Source organism: Hippocampus zosterae, chromosome 8 (assembly GCF_025434085.1).
Source record: "Hippocampus zosterae strain Florida chromosome 8, ASM2543408v3, whole genome shotgun sequence".
In the NCBI taxonomy this organism is placed as follows: Eukaryota; Metazoa; Chordata; class Actinopteri; order Syngnathiformes; family Syngnathidae; genus Hippocampus; species Hippocampus zosterae.
This window is the reverse complement of record NC_067458.1, coordinates 9,306,983-9,324,225: the sequence shown is the minus strand read 5'-3', so window position 1 is coordinate 9,324,225 and position 17,243 is coordinate 9,306,983. Positions and strand designations below refer to the sequence as shown.

The following is a 17,243-nucleotide window of genomic DNA, read 5'->3' as shown; positions in this document are numbered from 1 at the left end:
TCTGTACCTCCCCAGGCATTCAGCAATTCTTTGTGATCCTCTTAATGTGCTTTGAAAAACAGATTCCATTTAAGAGAGCGAGGGATTTCACGGATTCGATTTTTGAACTGACTGATTTTTAACACTATTCATATGATTGTGAGGACAGTTTACAGAGGTGCATCTTGCAGTAGGTGGAAATATAACATACATGCTTTTCTCTTGGGGGTAAACATTTTCTTTGAAAGCTCTCGCGAAGATGAAATTCAATTCTAGAATAATATTAAGAAGAATGAGAGTAAGAATAATGTCTGCCTGTAGACAGAGGGGTACGAAAAGTCACATTTCATTGATGATGCAGGATAATGTGGTTCGAATGAAGAATTCTTATAGTAGATGGTGCCCATGTAATTATTTTTTAAAAAGTGATTGCAATTACATCCTATTTGGTACACTTTGACTTTACTTTGGTAAAAAGTGAAACAAATACAAATATTATTGAACATTATTTTTCATTGTTATTGAATTATGTACATATTTTTATGAATCCAAAATGTATATTTGACTGTCTAATCTTTGCCAGCGAAATATAGTGATTTGCAGAATAAAAATGTAATGCTCTTCCATTGGATGAGAAAAGGTACAACAATTCTGTGTGCAAAGCAGACAGTAAGGGGGAGTGAGTCACATATGTGCAAGTCACAATCAAGTCTCAGGCTGTAGGTGTCAAGTTTCAAGCAAGTCCCAATTAAGTTGCTGTGGGAAAAACAAACCAAGCAAGTCAAGTTGCATCATCAAAACAAGTCAAGTCATAACTTGGTTTCAAGCAAGTCAAAAGTCATAAAATGTTACTCAGCACAACATGGTGTGTATCGGAATGATGATAAAATGTGTGTTGTTTTTTTTTACTGATCAAGATAAAAGTACATTAATCTCTCTAAAAGTTAAATGAACACCGAAAAGCCAGAATCCCGTATTTAGGTGCACCTAAAACCCTTCAATTTTCTTATGGGCCGACAGTACGCCTTATAATGTGATGCACCTGATATATGGATCAATATTGTGATTTCTCGGATGTAGTATTCTAAATACTGTGTAAAGCACCTTGTTACAGCTGCAGCGGTTGTGAAAGTGCTATATAAACAAAGCAGTGTTGTGTTGTATTGTATTCCCTTCAGCGTAGCGCCCTCTAGCAACCCCAGCCACTATTATAGTTCCTATTCTATACACCTTATAATGCGGTGCGCCCTATATATGAACACCCTTTTAAAATAGGCCATTCATTGAAGGTGCGCCTTATCCTCAGAAGTGCCTTATAGTGTGGAAAATATGGTACATCTCTAAAAAAATGTAATTTAAGAGACTAAGAGTTAAGAATACAATGGAAAGTAATTAGGAGTGTGACACATATTTGGTTTCTGTGGGGGGGGGGGGGACAGAGTCGAGACCAAAGTCCCCCCTCTTGGGATTCATAAATAAGACTGATATGATGCACATGAATGGACATGCTTACAATACAAAAGCAATTTCTCGGAAGTGTAATCTCTGACTCAAGAGTTATGATGCATGAAGAAGTCCGTTTGATGCATGCTCTTGCTGTCATCTGGTCAACCAGAAGTCCCAACAAACAGGCTAGCTAAGTGCTACTTTACCCTCTACTCCTGTGACTGACAGGCACATTTCCATGATGTGCTACCTTTCTGAGAATTTACAAATCAAATCCTCCGCAGTCCCGACCCCAGCTTCCCCTCTGCCCTCCCCGCCGCTCGTCCGGCTTGTCACGCTGCTGCTCTCGCTCTCTCTAAGTAAGCTCAGCCAGAGAGCGCTCTGCTGCTCACAGTCAAAAAGAGCTACGTGTGCCAACATGTTCCGTTCAGGAACCGAACCGAGACTGTCAGACTGATCGGTTTGAAAGGTTTTCCAAAAAAATGTGACACACACATGCGCACACACACACAGACACACACGTGCACACAGACATTACACATTAGGCACCTCTCAATCCATCTTTAAAACATCTTAAAACACATTTGTATTCTTTGGCTTTCAACTCAGCATGAGACGAGCCATTGTTTTTGTTTTTTATTATAACTGATAACTGTTTTCATGGTAATTTATTGTTTAACCCGTCTTGGTTTTGATATGTCAGATTTTTACTTTATTACAATACTCTGTATGTCTCTGAGGTTGTTTTATAGATAATGTTGTGTTGAGCAGTGAAATAGCAATTGTTTTCTTGACATCAAAACATTGCAGATGGTTAAAAAAACAGCTCAATACACACAAATCCAGAAAGCAAATAATATTTGAATTTTAAATCATGATTTTTATTTACTTCGTAGATTATGGGCTATCAAGTGAGACAATTTTATTTTTTTTTTGCCCTCGAGCAGGCTTCCCTGGAACCAAATGCAACAGACCACATAGGAAATTAAATGAGGCATGCTAAGGCTACAGAATATTGTGAAGACAGCTGGAGAAAAAGCTAAAAATTGTCACTCTGTAGACAGAGGACCTTCAAAGTGACTGATCCATCCACCGCTGACCAGTTGATTCCGTGGACGGGATGTTCAAGGGGATTTGGAGGGCAGTAGGCAGTGTATTTGTTCCATTTTTGGATTGGAGCAACAGAGTGACAAAAAATCTAAGGCTGTGATAAGCCTAGCATGCATCGCACCCCCAAAGCTACTTTAACCAGAGACCATTTTCTTTGTTTTTCGTTGGCTCTTCGAGTTAAGCTAAAGACGTTTGACATGGAAGTTTGATGCGTCATTATAATGGACAAAGGTTGCATAGGACAATGGAAGTTAAAACTTGCATAGGAAAGGACCTTATCCATATTAATGAGACCACCAATTGGCAGTACACTAAAATATACATGAGGTCAGGGCTAAAACGGCATCTTGTTTGAAAATACGGTACCAACCTTTGCCACTCAAATGCCATCAAAGCTGAAGAATCACACGCAGATGCACTGAAATACAGTATTAGACGCCAGCACAGGTTCTCACTAGAATCTTCATATGACATAATAAATACAAAGGTAATTAATAACGAATGAGCACTGCAAGACAGCCACAGTATGCGTGCGTGTATTATTTCTTCACACTGCATCCACCTTTCAGGCAGATCCCCTGGTGACCGGTAAAGTGATTGACAGAAAGCAGAAAACAAGACAGACGGAAATAAGGAGGGAATGAGAGAGGCTAAGAGCGATGGCGTAGAAGAAAGACACACAGAATGACGAGATGAGATAACACGGAGGGAGGGAAGTGGCGAAGGCAAGAGCTTTACAGAAAAGCGAGACAGGTTTGCACACGGAGGGGAAATCAGAGGCTTCCACTAATTGTAGCCTGCAGCCATGTTCGCTATGACTCCGGCTCTTACGACAGGTAACTTCTTTCACACAACGAGCTCAAATATAAAGCATTGTTGATGTGTCCAAACCTTCTGCCCATCTTTTGATCACATCGATTTGGAGGCAAACCGACCTGTTTTGTACAAATAAACTCTTTTTTGCACATTTACATCCATAATGTGTCTTAACACATTAGCAGTATAATAGTAGTATATTTTGTACTTTTGCAACTTTTCCCACCCTTGTACAAGTTGACCGATGAGAAAGCTTTGACATCAACCTGACTGAGATGATGTGGCATGACTTGGAGAGCTATTCACCACCAAACATCCCAGGAATCGTACTGAACTGTGATAGTTTTAGTAAAGAGGAATGATACTAAATCTTTCCCGATGTGTAGGCATGAATGAAATGCACCTATGGAAATATTTGGTTGAGGTTATTGCTTCCAAAGGATGGTGACACTTATTAAATCCAAGGCTCATGTCCTATTTCCTTCCTGTCCTGTGAATGATTTCACATTATTCTCAACGACGATATGAAAAGTTTAAGCAGATGCTGTTTGTTTATTCTTATGATTTAGATGAAGATCAGATGGCATTTTATGACCAATTTATGCAGAAACGCAAAAAATTGCAATGGTTCGCATACTTTTTCCTCCCACGCTACAGGCCTGTACAGTGGGAGGAAAAAGTATGTGTTGCACGGGATATTGAAATCAGTGCGACCCTAAAGCTAAGGACAATAAGAAGTATGCCTCACTGTTGCGCTACTTTTGGAGGAGAGTGTATCATTATGCCGAGTTGAAACAACATAAGTATTCAAATGAGTCAGTATCAATGATTGACACAAATGATATCTGATGTCAATTGCATGGAGCAGAAAGCAGAATGGCAATCAAGCAAAGCTTGCCTCGAAACTATAAATTGCATTTTCAACACCGCTTATCCTGAACAGGATTGGGTGATGGAGGCTATCCCAAGTTGACTTCGGGCGCGAGAACTGAACTGCAGATTTCTATTTTGACTTCTTTTGACCTTAAATATGTAATATTCGAAGATAAAATGCTGCGGTGCGTTTACAATGCTCTACTTTGTGAAAATACCCAGAATGCACCATGTTACTTGCGCCATATTTAGCCATCCCTGAACATGCTTTAAGATGTTGTATGACACCCCAATTGGACTTTACTGTAAACACACAACAACATGAATAACACACAATTCTGTCTTAAAAAAAACAACAAGAACAACAAAAAAACATGCTATCCATCATCATCCCTTTTCTAGTCCTTATCCGGGGTCTAGAAGCAGGGGCAACTGTTTTAACAGGGAAGCCCAGACTTTGCTCCCCAGCCACTTTTTCCAGCTCGTCCGGGGGGGTCCCATCCCTGGGGCCTCCGGTGGGTGCTACATGCCCAGAAAATCTCTCCAGGGAGGCGTCCAGGAGGCATCCTAATCAGATGCCCAAGCCAACTCATCTGGCTCCCCGCGACGTGGAGGAGAAGCAGCTTGATAACTGTTCTTATCCATGCGGCCTGGGCTCCATGTTCTCCTCTCGAAATATGTGAATTCCATGAGGGGAACATAATGGCAAAACTAGAAATATGGCAGCCATTTTGGATGGTTCAAGTTCCCATCAAGGGAAGAAGTCACTCAGATTGTCTGGAGCCGGACTGGAAATGGAGTTGGCTTTAACGGTTGCGCCATATAAACGTCATTGGCTATGGGCGGTGGAATTCAGTGCCCACTGAGTTTGTATTGCACAAGGACAGTGTGTACATGTCAAACTTTTAACAAGGGCCTATCGGTGTTGTTCTCTGCGCTCAAGCCGTAAGTTACATCACTGTTTGCGACTCCAGAGATAAGCAAACTCATCAATAACAATTTATCGTGGTCACCTAAAAACAGATATTCTATATTTGTATTTGATTTTCATTCTCATTATTAAATTTCAGTCCCTTTAAAGCTAAGTCAGCTAGGAGGGAGCACAGGGCCCTAGCACCCTCTATTGACGAGCAACCACTGGTAAGCACAGAAGAGGCAAGTGCTCCATCACGCTCATTCGACAATATTACATAACTCCCAAGAGGGGAAGTGGCCCCTGGGAACGGGCTGATGCGCGGTGGCACGCTTTGCTAAATCAACAAGATAAAACTGATAGTCACTGGCTCCATACAGCTGAACACTCAGATCTCACTAAGCCCATGAGTGACAGTGGCACCAATCCGAAAGGATTTTAGTAGCACTAAAACCATGGCAACCACTATGAGAAGTTGTTTCATGAGTCAGAAAAGGAGATGGAAGAAAAAGGTTACATACGGAAACAAAAGTAACATCTATTTCGGTATACTCGGTTGGTTAACTGACCAACTGAGGCAAGGAGAAATAGTCAAACTAATCCCACTGGCTTGGATAAATTTTTTGAGCTTTGTTGTATTTGATCTATTGTCTAGAACGAAATGTTTTGTTTCACGATAGAATAGCTGATGCAGAACTTTACAGCCTGGGTTGAAAAAACCCACCTTGATTTTGCACTTGGAATAGCCTCTATCCCATCAATAAACCCATTTTGGCTATGATGGTGAACGCTGGAAGTAGGTTAAAGGTATTATTAGTCTGCAAGGTTTCGTTTTCTTGATCAGCGTATTATTTAGGGCATGAAGATGAAGAAAAACGCGTGCTCAGCAAACCTTGGAACGTTCAGGTCAACAAAAAGCGCTTCCCTGACAAATCAAAAGCCACTTGTTTTGTGGAGGGCCACCATTTTGCAACACAACTTTTTGCAGATTGGAAGCTTGAGGGACAGAGGATGCTATGAACAGTGCAGAGCGTGTGCAAAAGTGTGACCAACATGAGAGAAACGGTTTCCAATGATTTCGTTTTCATACAAAGTTCCACCTTTGTCGTCCCAGCTGCATACTTGTTAACATGTATGGTGGTGATAGACAGTATACACGCCCTTGTTCAAATGCCAACTTTGCTTTGTAATGTAATTTTTTCTGTCATAAAAAGCTGGCATTTGAACAGGAGAGTGTCGGCTTTTTATAATCCACTGTATATGACTACAAATATCCATGCCAATCACTGCTGACCCATATGCCTTTGTCATCTTATGTCTCTTTACTACAGGGGACTTAGTGAGATAATCTATTGGTATGATATTCAAAAGGACAGCAGCACCGTAATTAAAAAACAGCACTCCTGAGACCTTTATCCTTGGTTGTTGGCAAGGAATTTTCGAGCAGCTCCGCTGGAGGCTTTGGGGTGGGTGGCAACATCTGGCCGACTGAGCAGATTGCTAATTCGTCAGCCTTTGTAACTATGCCATGGCATTTTAATGGTCAAGCTGGTTCTACATTTCATTATGTTACTGGGAATGATGTGAAATGAAACAAGAGTTGTGATTTTGCTTGCGATTAACAGCACGCAAGAATGCCGTGTTTCAAAAACTCACTTCAACTAAACACAGATATTAGACATTTTTCTTCCCATCACTTTTTGAAAACGAGTACTGTGCAAGGCCAGGTGTCAGGTGCATCAGACATGGGACAAAACATGATAAAGTGCATTTTCACACTCACAGCAAAATACTTACTATATGTGCGCTAATGATGATTGATGATTCAACAGAAGCTCCTTCTTTTCATCTTTGGGAAGAATCAAAATCGAATCGAAGGAACCATAATTGGCACCGGAATTGTCCAAATTCAAACTATGAACTACAAGATGCGAGTTTCCCATACATAGTACAGGGTGAATATTGCCCTGAAACTTGATTTGCAATGAAAAAAATGTGTTCATCAAATCAAAATCAATCAAAATTCTGTCAGAAAAATTACGATGACATTTTTTCCTCAAATCGGTCAGCTCTGCTAAAACTGCTGACCCAATGACCTGATGTGGATAAGTGGAAGAAAACGGATGGATCCTATTTACAGCAGGGGTCACTGAGAACATGCCCACGTGCACCAGGTAGACCCCAAGGACCACATGAGTAGCCCATAGGGCTGTACACCAGTGAAATGCAATCTTTTTTGGTTGTTGTTGTTGCTAATCTCTTTTCAATCAAATTTGCATTGGTGTAAATTTGGAAATGACAATATATATTTTTACACGATTAGGAGTGCAACGATACTTCTATTTAATGAATGTATCGATATGTCTGCCCCACGATACAGCTACATCAATCGCGCCGTTGCCTTATTTATTGAAAAACTCGATCATTAATCTCCTCCCGCTCAAAGAATTACTTATGTATGCAGGAAGAATGTGTGTTTTGTGCTCGTATTGTTGCATGTGCATGGTTAGAAAACGAGGCCTTCTTTCAAAACGTTTTTAATGTAGAACAATTAGAGAAGCAAATTATTTTTTTTCCCACAAGAGACTATTGAATATTATTTGGTTATATGACGTATTTTAACAAAAGGGTTTGTTTACATTGATGTCTTAATTAATAAAAATAACTAGTTGATCATTAAGGTAAGTTAGTATTAGAGTTAGCTGTAATTTGTATGGATCCAAATATCATAATGAAATATCGCATTGACTTGACTTTTTGACTTATTTTACCAAATATTGTTATGTGTCAAATTGTTAGGCCATATCGATACGCATCATATCGGTCAAAAAATGTAAGGTTACACCTGTATACAGTATACTTGAAAAATGACCAAACTTTTGTTCTTGCATTCGTGGAAACAAGATAATGGACGCAAACAGGTACAATGAGAACATTTACAGCCATTTAATTTATGAATCTCAATTATATTAATTTTGGTGAAGGCACTGATCATGATCTCTCAGTGATAATCAGGAACCTGATAAATATTAATTTGCACTTGCACTTTTTCCCCCTATAAATCAAATGTGCATTTTAAAATGATCACTTCAGGCATGTTCCTAGAAAATCACTTTGTCCTCTCACCAGTGTGCTAACTTTAGAACAGGCCTATGGGCTACTCATGTGTTCTTTGAGGGTGTGTGCCATGCTAGTGACCCCAGACTCGACTACACCAAATTCCATGTACAGAAAACCGCCACCACCAAGTGCAAAGCAGCTACATTAATTTTCCATAAGCCTCAGGCATGTCTCCATATGGTATTATGAATATGCTGCAAGCTGTATTTTATAACTGGTATGATAATTAAGTTGGCCAAGTGCTGCTGTCTTGTGAAAATGCGTTGAATCCTGAAATATTGCTAATGAGTAGCACAGGGGTAGGGGAGGGGGCTGGAAGATCGTGAGGTTCCATCTCACAGAAAACAAATGGCACATGGACCAAACAGTAATATAAGCAACATAGAAATAAACGGAGCAATAAATGACTTTCATGGAACATTCGCTCCACTGAAGACGCATCATTTCTGGGAGGACCAATTTGCATCTCGCACCTGCCTCAGTCTGCTTTACCAGCAGTACTTTGCACTCGTAAATGGAGCCATACACATCACTACTGGGGGTGAAATACATCCAGTACAAAATGTCTTTTAGATCAAAAGTGATTTTCTGATTCAAACGAGTTATTTGTCACACCGTTAACAATTCCAAGCATTTGAACGTGTTGCAAAACTAATTACAAACACTGAAAACAGGCCCATCCTTGAGAGGTGTCCTTGGCTGGTTCAATATTACAAATCACCAAAGTAGGTGATCTGAAATGGGTGAACTCAGAAACACTGCTCTCCTCTTTGCAAGCTCAACCGTGATAAAGAAGCATTTTAATAATAATAATAATACATTTTATTTGAAAGCGCTTTTCATCTCACTCAAAGACACTTTACAAGAGCATAAAAACACAGGATAAAAACGTGCATTTAAAACAAGCATACATAATTTACAAAACCACATTTGGATGAACAAAAGAAAAATTGGGAAAAGACATTAAAAGGTATTAAATGCATAGCGGAACAGGTGAGTTTTTAGGGATGATTTGAAGGATTGGAGGTCAGTACAGTTGCGGATGTGTTGTGGTAGAGCATTCCAGAGGGTGGGGGTGGCTACAGAGAAGGCTCGGTCCCCCCAAGTTTTGAGCTTGGTCACGGGGATGGCGAGGAGGTTTGTGTTTGAGGAGCGGAGATTGCGGCAAGGAGTGTATTGGTAAAGAAGGTCGGAAAGATAGGAGGGAGCCTGATTGTGAAGGGCTTTATAGGTGAGTAGGAGCAGTTTAAATTGAATACGCTGGGGAACAGGGAGCCAGTGGAGGTTTTTAAGGACGGGGGTGATGTGATCACGAGTGCTGGTGTGGGTGAGTAGGCGGGCGATGGCATTCTGGATGTACTGTAGTTTATTGAGGAGTTTGGAGGTTGTACCATAGAGAATGCTATTGCAGTAGTCAAGGCGGGAGGTGATGAAGGCGTGGATGAGGGTTTGAGCAGCGTTGAAAGAAAGTGATGGGCGGAGACGAGCAATGTTTTTGAGGTGGAAGAAAGCAGTTTTGGTGGTTTGGTTGATGTGTTGATCGAAAGAGAGGTTATTATCAAAAAGGACCTCGAGGTTGCGACAGTGAGAGGAGGGGGACATGGTGAAGTTATCTATAGTGAGGGTAAAGTTGGTGGTTGTTTGGGTGAGGGACCGAGGACCGATTATCAGCAGGTGAGATTTAGTACAGTTAAGAGTGAGAAAGTTTGTTTGCAACCAGGATTTGACATCTGAGAGACAGTTAGACAGGATGGAGTGGGTTGTTGGGGTAAATGATTTGGTGGATATGTACAATTGGAGATCATCAGCGTAGCAGTGGAACTGGAGACCATGATGACGTATGATTTGGCCGAGGGGTAAAAGATAGAGAATGAAGAGAAGAGGACCAAGCACAGACCCCTGTGGGACACCTTGGGACAGTGGGGCAGTGTAGGAAGAGCAGTTGTTTATGTGTATGAATTGTTTCCTGTCTGTGAGATATGAGTGTAGCCAGGTAAGGACTTTGTTGGTGATGTTTAAGGATTGTAGGCGAGAGAGTAGGATGGAATGGTTGATGGTGTCAAAGGCAGCTGTAAGGTCAAGAAGGATGAGGATGGAGAGTAGGCCGGAGTCAGAGGTGAGGAGGAGGTCATTGGTGATTTTAAGGAGGGCTGTTTCAGTGCTGTGTTGTGTGCGGAATCCAGATTGAAATTGTTCAAAAAGCTGGTTGTTGTTTAGGTAGGTTTTAATTTGAGATGTGACAGCACGTTCTATGACTTTGGACAGAAAGGGGAGGTTGGAGATGGGTCGAAAGTTGCTCATGATGTCAGGGTTTAGTCCGGGTTTTTTGATAATGGGGGTTACGGCAGCCAGTTTGAGTGAGGAGGGGACATAGGCAAAGTTGACGGAGGAGTTGACAATGTTCATGACGAGGTGGGAGATGGTGGGAAAGCAGTGCTTGACGAGGGAAGATGGGATGGGATCCAGTCTGCAGGTGGAGGAGTTCATTGTTGAAATTATATTGGTGAGTTCGGCTATGGAGACAGGTGTGAATTCAGAGAGAGGTGAAGTAGTTGGAGTGATGGATGCTTGTAGGAAGGGAGTGGGGACAGGTGAGGTGGTGAGTGAACTGTAGAGGATGTCGATTTTGGATAGAAAGAATCAGAATCAGAATCAGAATCATCTTTATTGGCCAAGTATGTAGAACACACAAGGAATTTGTCTCCGGTATAACACGCTGCACGAGTATCATCGTAAACAACAAAATCATTGAACCATTTTAGAGTATTTAGAACATTTAGAGTAACCAGTAGTTACCAGTAGGAATGAGTTGCATTTGTCAACGGTGAAAGAGGTTGAAATATTGTCGCTGGGTTTGAGGAGTTTGTTGAGAGTGGAGAAGAGAGCCTTTTGGTTGTTGGAGTCGATGTGGATTAGGTTGGAGTAGTTGGTGGAACGGCTGGAGTTGAGTGCGGTCTTGTATAACTGAAGGTGATCAGTGTAGGCGAGGAGATGAACAGTTAAACCAGATTTTTTATAGAGTCTTTCTAACTGGTGTTTTCGGGTTTTAAGTTTGCGGAGTTCTGGGGTGTACCAGGGGGCTGAGCGAGTGAAGGAGACAGATTTGGTTTTGATGGGGGCGAGTTGGTTAAGACAGGAGGAGAGAGCGCTGTTGTAGTAGTTGGTGAGAACAGTGGGGTCATGGGACAGGAGGAGGAGGTAGTGTGGACAAGTGGTTGAGGACGGAGGTAGAGAAGTCAGTTGGGGAAACGGATTTGAGGTTTCTGAATGATATGGTGCGCTTTACGTTGGGAATGGGGGTAGGGAGGTGGAGGTCCAGAGTGATAGCCAGGTGATCGGAAATGTTGAGGTTGGTGCTAGAGTTTTTCGATGGTGAGACCGGTGGAATAGTCCAGAGTGTGACCGTGGGTGTGGGTGGGGAAGTTGACATGTTGAGTGACGTTAAGGCAGTCCAAAAGGTCAAGAAATTCAGAGGCATGTTTGCAGTTGGTATCGTCGATGTGGAAGTTAAAGTCGCCAAGGAGCAGAGTGAAAGGTGAGATAAATGAAAGCTGTGTGACAAAATCTGAGAAGTCTGATAAAAATGATGGGTTGAATTTTTGGGAACGGTAAATGACAGCAATGACCATTTTGAAATGCTGCTTTAAATAATTGTCTCAATTACAAACTATCGGTACTCACGTTGTCAGTCCTTTTTTTTTAACCACATGAGGAACATTAAAAGAAGGAGAGAACAAAAGGATGGTTGCAGGAATGTACAGTACAAGGTATAGCACACGATTTGTAACCGTGGGCATCATTTGAATGTTTTAAATTCAATTTTAATGCTACTATAATGGCCCAAGAGAGGAACCGAAAAGCTGGCAGTATATATCATAGTGATTAGTGTGTAAAAGCATACCTGTCAACTCATTCGGTTTAGCCATAGTTCATACGGATTTTGTGGTGAATCTTACGTATATGGCCGTATCGCACAAATCATAGGGATTCTGAAAATTTCCGGGGTTTTTTTTTTCACCAACTCCAAATGTTTTGGAGTTGGTGAAAAAAGTAACGCAGGAATACAACTCTGAACACAGTAATGCCACTAAGTAGAATGATGATGAGACATTAACCAGACATTGTATTATGGAGATCTACAATAAATATCATTGAAAATTTTGTGGGGGTTTTCTGCCGTTATTTTGACATATAAAATGCTTTGGTATGTTCTAAGGATTTTTTGCTCTTTATAAGGATTTTTTTGGTAGTTTATACACGTTGGCGCTCCGAAAAGTTGACAGGTATGTAAAAGCCAAAAAACGAAATGAAGAGCTTCCTGAGATCACATATTATTAGTCCAACTCCATTTTATTTGTTAGTATAGAATAGGCCAGCACAGTTTTCAGGTCTTTGCTGCATTTCTCGATTATGGTCACTGCAACCCGCCCATGATAGTTAAGATCCTGTAATCATTTCTTGGCTTTTCATTTTACTCTAACACTGACTAGGTTTGAAATGAGATCAAAACTCTGCAATGCACTCACCTCATGCCAGCCAAGCAGAGAAACGAAAGAAGCGGCTTCCCGTCAAATTATGATTTTCCCACCTCAAAAAGGTCAGGTGGTCCGGCCCCATCAAAAACGGAAAGAGACGGAAAAGTGGCAGGAAGCAAGTGCATGCTGCCAATTGTGCAAATAAAAGGGAATTCCTTATACAGTGGAGGTCATGAATACTGAACATGCCTCAGCTTGGAAGCTGCTGTTGGCTTGGCTGGCTCGGACAAGCGAGGAAATGTTTCTTGGAAGGAGCATCATGTACCATCTTTCAGAGAAGAAAGAGACTAATTAAAACAACTTTCAAGAATAAAAGCGGTGGCTCAAACTTAACTACTCGAGAGCTCCAAATACAAGACAGCAATAGTCAAATGCCGAATATTTTTTACTTGTTTCTTTACTGCTCGATATGCAGCTGCTCAGTTAAGCTTCAGGACATTTTGTTCATCCTACATAGCTGTCAATAGTAATATATAGCCATAGTAATACGAAAAAAACCCAACCGAAAAATGTACGTATAAATATCAATTTTAGAGGATAATATTGCACAACATAAAACTAAAGATTCAAAAACCTCGTGCCATCCGAGTGAAGGGATACGATGGAAATCACAACCGAGGGCCATCGCTCATGTTGTTGGAGTTCACTTTTATGAGTCGCAGAGCATCATCATAAGACGTCATGTCAGATTTCTTCTTCTTGTTCAAGGTTGCAGGCATGCTCAGCTCGAGAAACTACAGTTGAAAACTCAACTGTTACTTGAAGCGCTCGTTATTATTTTTACACTCTCGCTCCTCCTATGACTGATTATACATAATAAAATTCATGATGAATTGGCAACAGGGATATACAACCTCTTTGACCCCAAATGAAATTTGGTTTCATTTTAATTGGAACACAAGGCTCTTCGTAAATGTAAGCAGTGATTATCTTTGTGTTTAATCCTTACAGGACATCTGCAAACAGTTGCTTTTACTTGGAGAAACCATGATCCACATTTCCCCCAAATGTTAAAGACTAAATAATAATTGAATCATAATTTGTTTATAGGGGGCGGCCTGCGACCTCACAGTGCAGAGGTACCGGGTTCAATTCCAGCTCCGGACTCCCTGTGTGGAGTTTGCATGTTCTCCCTGTTTGCATGGGTTTTCTCCGGGTACTGCGGTTTCCTCCCACATTCTAAGAACATGCATGTCAGGCTGATTGAACACTCTAAATTGCCCATAAGTGTGGGTGTGAGCGCGGATGGTTGTTCGTCTCTGTGTGCCCTGCGCTTGGCTGACAACCGGTTCAGGGTGTCCCCCACCTACTGCCCGAAGACAGCTGGGATAGTCTCCAGCACCCTCGCGACCCTAGTGAGGATAAAGTGATTCGGAAAATGGATGGATGGATAATTAGTTTGTGCATTTTCTGCGTTGTCGATTTGAATAAGGTTTGACTGGTCGAGGGATTAATCTGATTAATCAATTAATTAAAAAAAATCAACAAATGAATTGATTATTTTGGAGAAAAATCGGTAGTTGCAGTTCTAAAATTGAAATTTTTGGACTAAATAGGTCAAATGTTATTTTTAAGCAGAATTAAAGTGTGGAAAATAGCTTAGCAACAAATCTATGAACTCTGGACTGTGTGGGAAGTGTTGCAAAACTGTGTCTCTCCCCTCAGTCTGCCGAACCGTGCGTGTGGCATAATTGTTGCCTCAAGAATAAGAGATGGGATATTTACGAGACTGACATGGACAGCTCATCAGTGCAATATTCTACTCAGTAGATGTTTTCCATACGAGCGATATGGGCAACCGCCCAAGACAGCATCGAGAGCAGGGGTCCCCAAACTTTTTTGCCCCACGGACCGGTTTATGTCAAACAATGTTGTAATGCCCTTCAGTAGCGGAGAGGATGCTCGCAGTCGCTGATAATATTCATCATTTTTAATAAACAAAATAAGTAATAATCACACGCATTCAAAGGAGTTGCTGTGAGCCACAACTCACGCCCATGCGCTCCTCACTCAGACTAACTACCGGAGCCAATATTCCCCCAACCTGGCTCCTCCCCTCTCTATGATGTTACACAAATACAAGAAACAGATATTACAATATTTTTAGGGACCGGCATTTAAGGTGTGGCGGAAATAATACAACAAAATAATATGGTATGAGCTGCATGAAATCTCTGGTGTTTTCGAAATATAATAATAAACACAAGGAGCGTCTAATCTGCCGCAACACTCTGATCGCTATGGTAATGTTTAATGCCTTCAAAATACGTTACGACGCAAATTCAAAGTGCATGAAAATGACGACTCACCACAGCCCCGAGCTTGATTTTCTGCAACCAGATGGTGCCATCTCGGGGTAAACGGAGACAATGACACTTCAAGTGTGTTGTTTATGTCCAGTCTACTTCGTAATTTTGTTTTAGTCGCCGTTGCTGCAGAAACCTCCCACCTCACACATGTAGGATGTCGGAAATAGCAACAGTGCTATTGTGGCGATCTCAGAGTATTTAGCCATAACTTTAATCCAGTTGTCAGGCGTTTTGTTTTTAGCGTAATCGGTTGCATGACGGAGAAGCATGCACGTGTGTCAAGCGGATGTAACGGAGAATCCGGTAATTTTTCAAAATAAAACATATTTCGTATTCCGAAATAAATTGAATTAAGAAAAGTTCGTTCTGTGCGGCCCGATACCAAATGCCCTGTGGACCGATACCGGTCCGCGGACTGGCGGTTGGGGACCCTTGATCTAGAGCAGTGGCTCTTAACATTTTTAGAGGTACCGAACCCAACCAGTTAATATGCACATTCACCAAACCCTTCATGAGTGATATATATATATATATACTAGCTGGTTCGCCGCCCTCCGGGCGGCTCATCAGCTAGTTCCTGCGGAAGGCTGGTAAGGTGGTGGTTCGCCGCCCTCCGGGCGGCTCATCAGCTAGTTCCTGCGTAAGGCTGGTAAGGTGGGCCTTCGGCCCACAAAAGTGTTGTTGCTTGGTTCAACTTTTTGTTCATCTTCATTGCTTATCGCGAGAATAAAGAGATGTTTAGCTCTACTAAATAACTAACAATTTTATTGCAATGCTTGTGGGTAGACAACATTTTTTCGCTAAGATGCCCGCGCGATCGTAGTGAGCCACTGCCTGAGCGGCGCAGTGGCGGCGCGCAGCGGCGCGGTGAAGTAGGTACGTTTTGAAAAGGGACAGACGGAAGGACAGACCGCGTGCGGGACGATGCGCAATATATATATAAGATATATATATATTTTTTACAAATTCAAGACATTAAAAAAATGCAATTTATTAAAAACCAAAAAAAGTCAATACGATTTCAAGAGATAAGTATCCTTTTTTTTTAATTGTAGGAGATAAGTATTCTTTTTTTTAATTGTAGGATGTACTATCACGACAATCACACATTGACTACTAAGCGAACTACATTTCCTGCAGCAGTGATTGGACAAGCAATGTAATGCTATCATCTGCAGCCAATGATGGCCAAGCGGGCGTGTCATAACTAATTAACATGTTGCGTCGCGTGTGTCTTACCCTCCACGGCAGAGGCTCTGTCGAACCCCTGAGACCGTCTCACCGAAACCCTGGGTTCGATCGAACCCAGGTTAAGAACTACTGATCTTGAGGCATCAATTTAAATTATTACAAAAAAATTAAAAATAAAACCCTCTACCTTGCATCAATTGTTTTGTTATGCTTTGTTTTTTTCCAAACTGGAGCCTTTGGGCTCTGGGCAAAATGCAGCAACAAATTTGCACTTTCTGCAAAGTCACACTCTGGCAAGAGTGAAAAGACCTAAAATTCTTTGTAGATTTCTACAAACAGCAGCTAGGAAAAAGATATGCACATTTAAAATATAACTGAAAGCTTTTACATCTTGGGTTTAGTTCCGCAGACATAATTAGAAGTACCAAAACTAAACAGAGGCTCAGAAGGGATCGAGCCTCTCTTCCTCTGGTGCCTCTCTCTGGAATGACCTCCCACTGATCATTCGGCAAGTCCCCTCGCTACCCATCTTTAAAACCTGCCTCAAAACTCCCTTGTAATCGTTGCCATTTGACTCAGCATGACTCAGATTAGTTTTACTATTTGGTGCCTACTACCATCTTTTTTGCTGTTTTTTTAAATTGCTTTATTGATTGATATATGTTAGTTGCTCCGTGTACAGCACTTTGTATGCAGCGATGGTTGTTTGAAAGTGCTCTATAAATACAGTTGAGTTGAGTTGAATGCACGGTCTAATTTTTTTTCACAATTTAAAACCCATTCTCAAGTGTCTTAATAAAAGATAGTAAAAATATAACATTTGTAACACTGTTAGCTAAAGCTGATCAATGTCAAATGTGCCTCTCAGCTTATCTGTTTGGTTTGACGTGGCACGACACCTATATACCCCAAAAGTATATATATAGTCACAAAAAGATGACTAACTTACTT

The 17,243-nt window shown here is 41.3% G+C and overlaps 1 protein-coding gene across 2 annotated transcripts in view; it reads right to left on the bottom strand.

The window, feature by feature from the left end:
• rabgap1l (RAB GTPase activating protein 1-like) overlaps positions 1-17,243 on the bottom strand; it is a 118,026-nt gene that overhangs the window by 48,966 nt on the left and 51,817 nt on the right. The window lies entirely within an intron of this gene.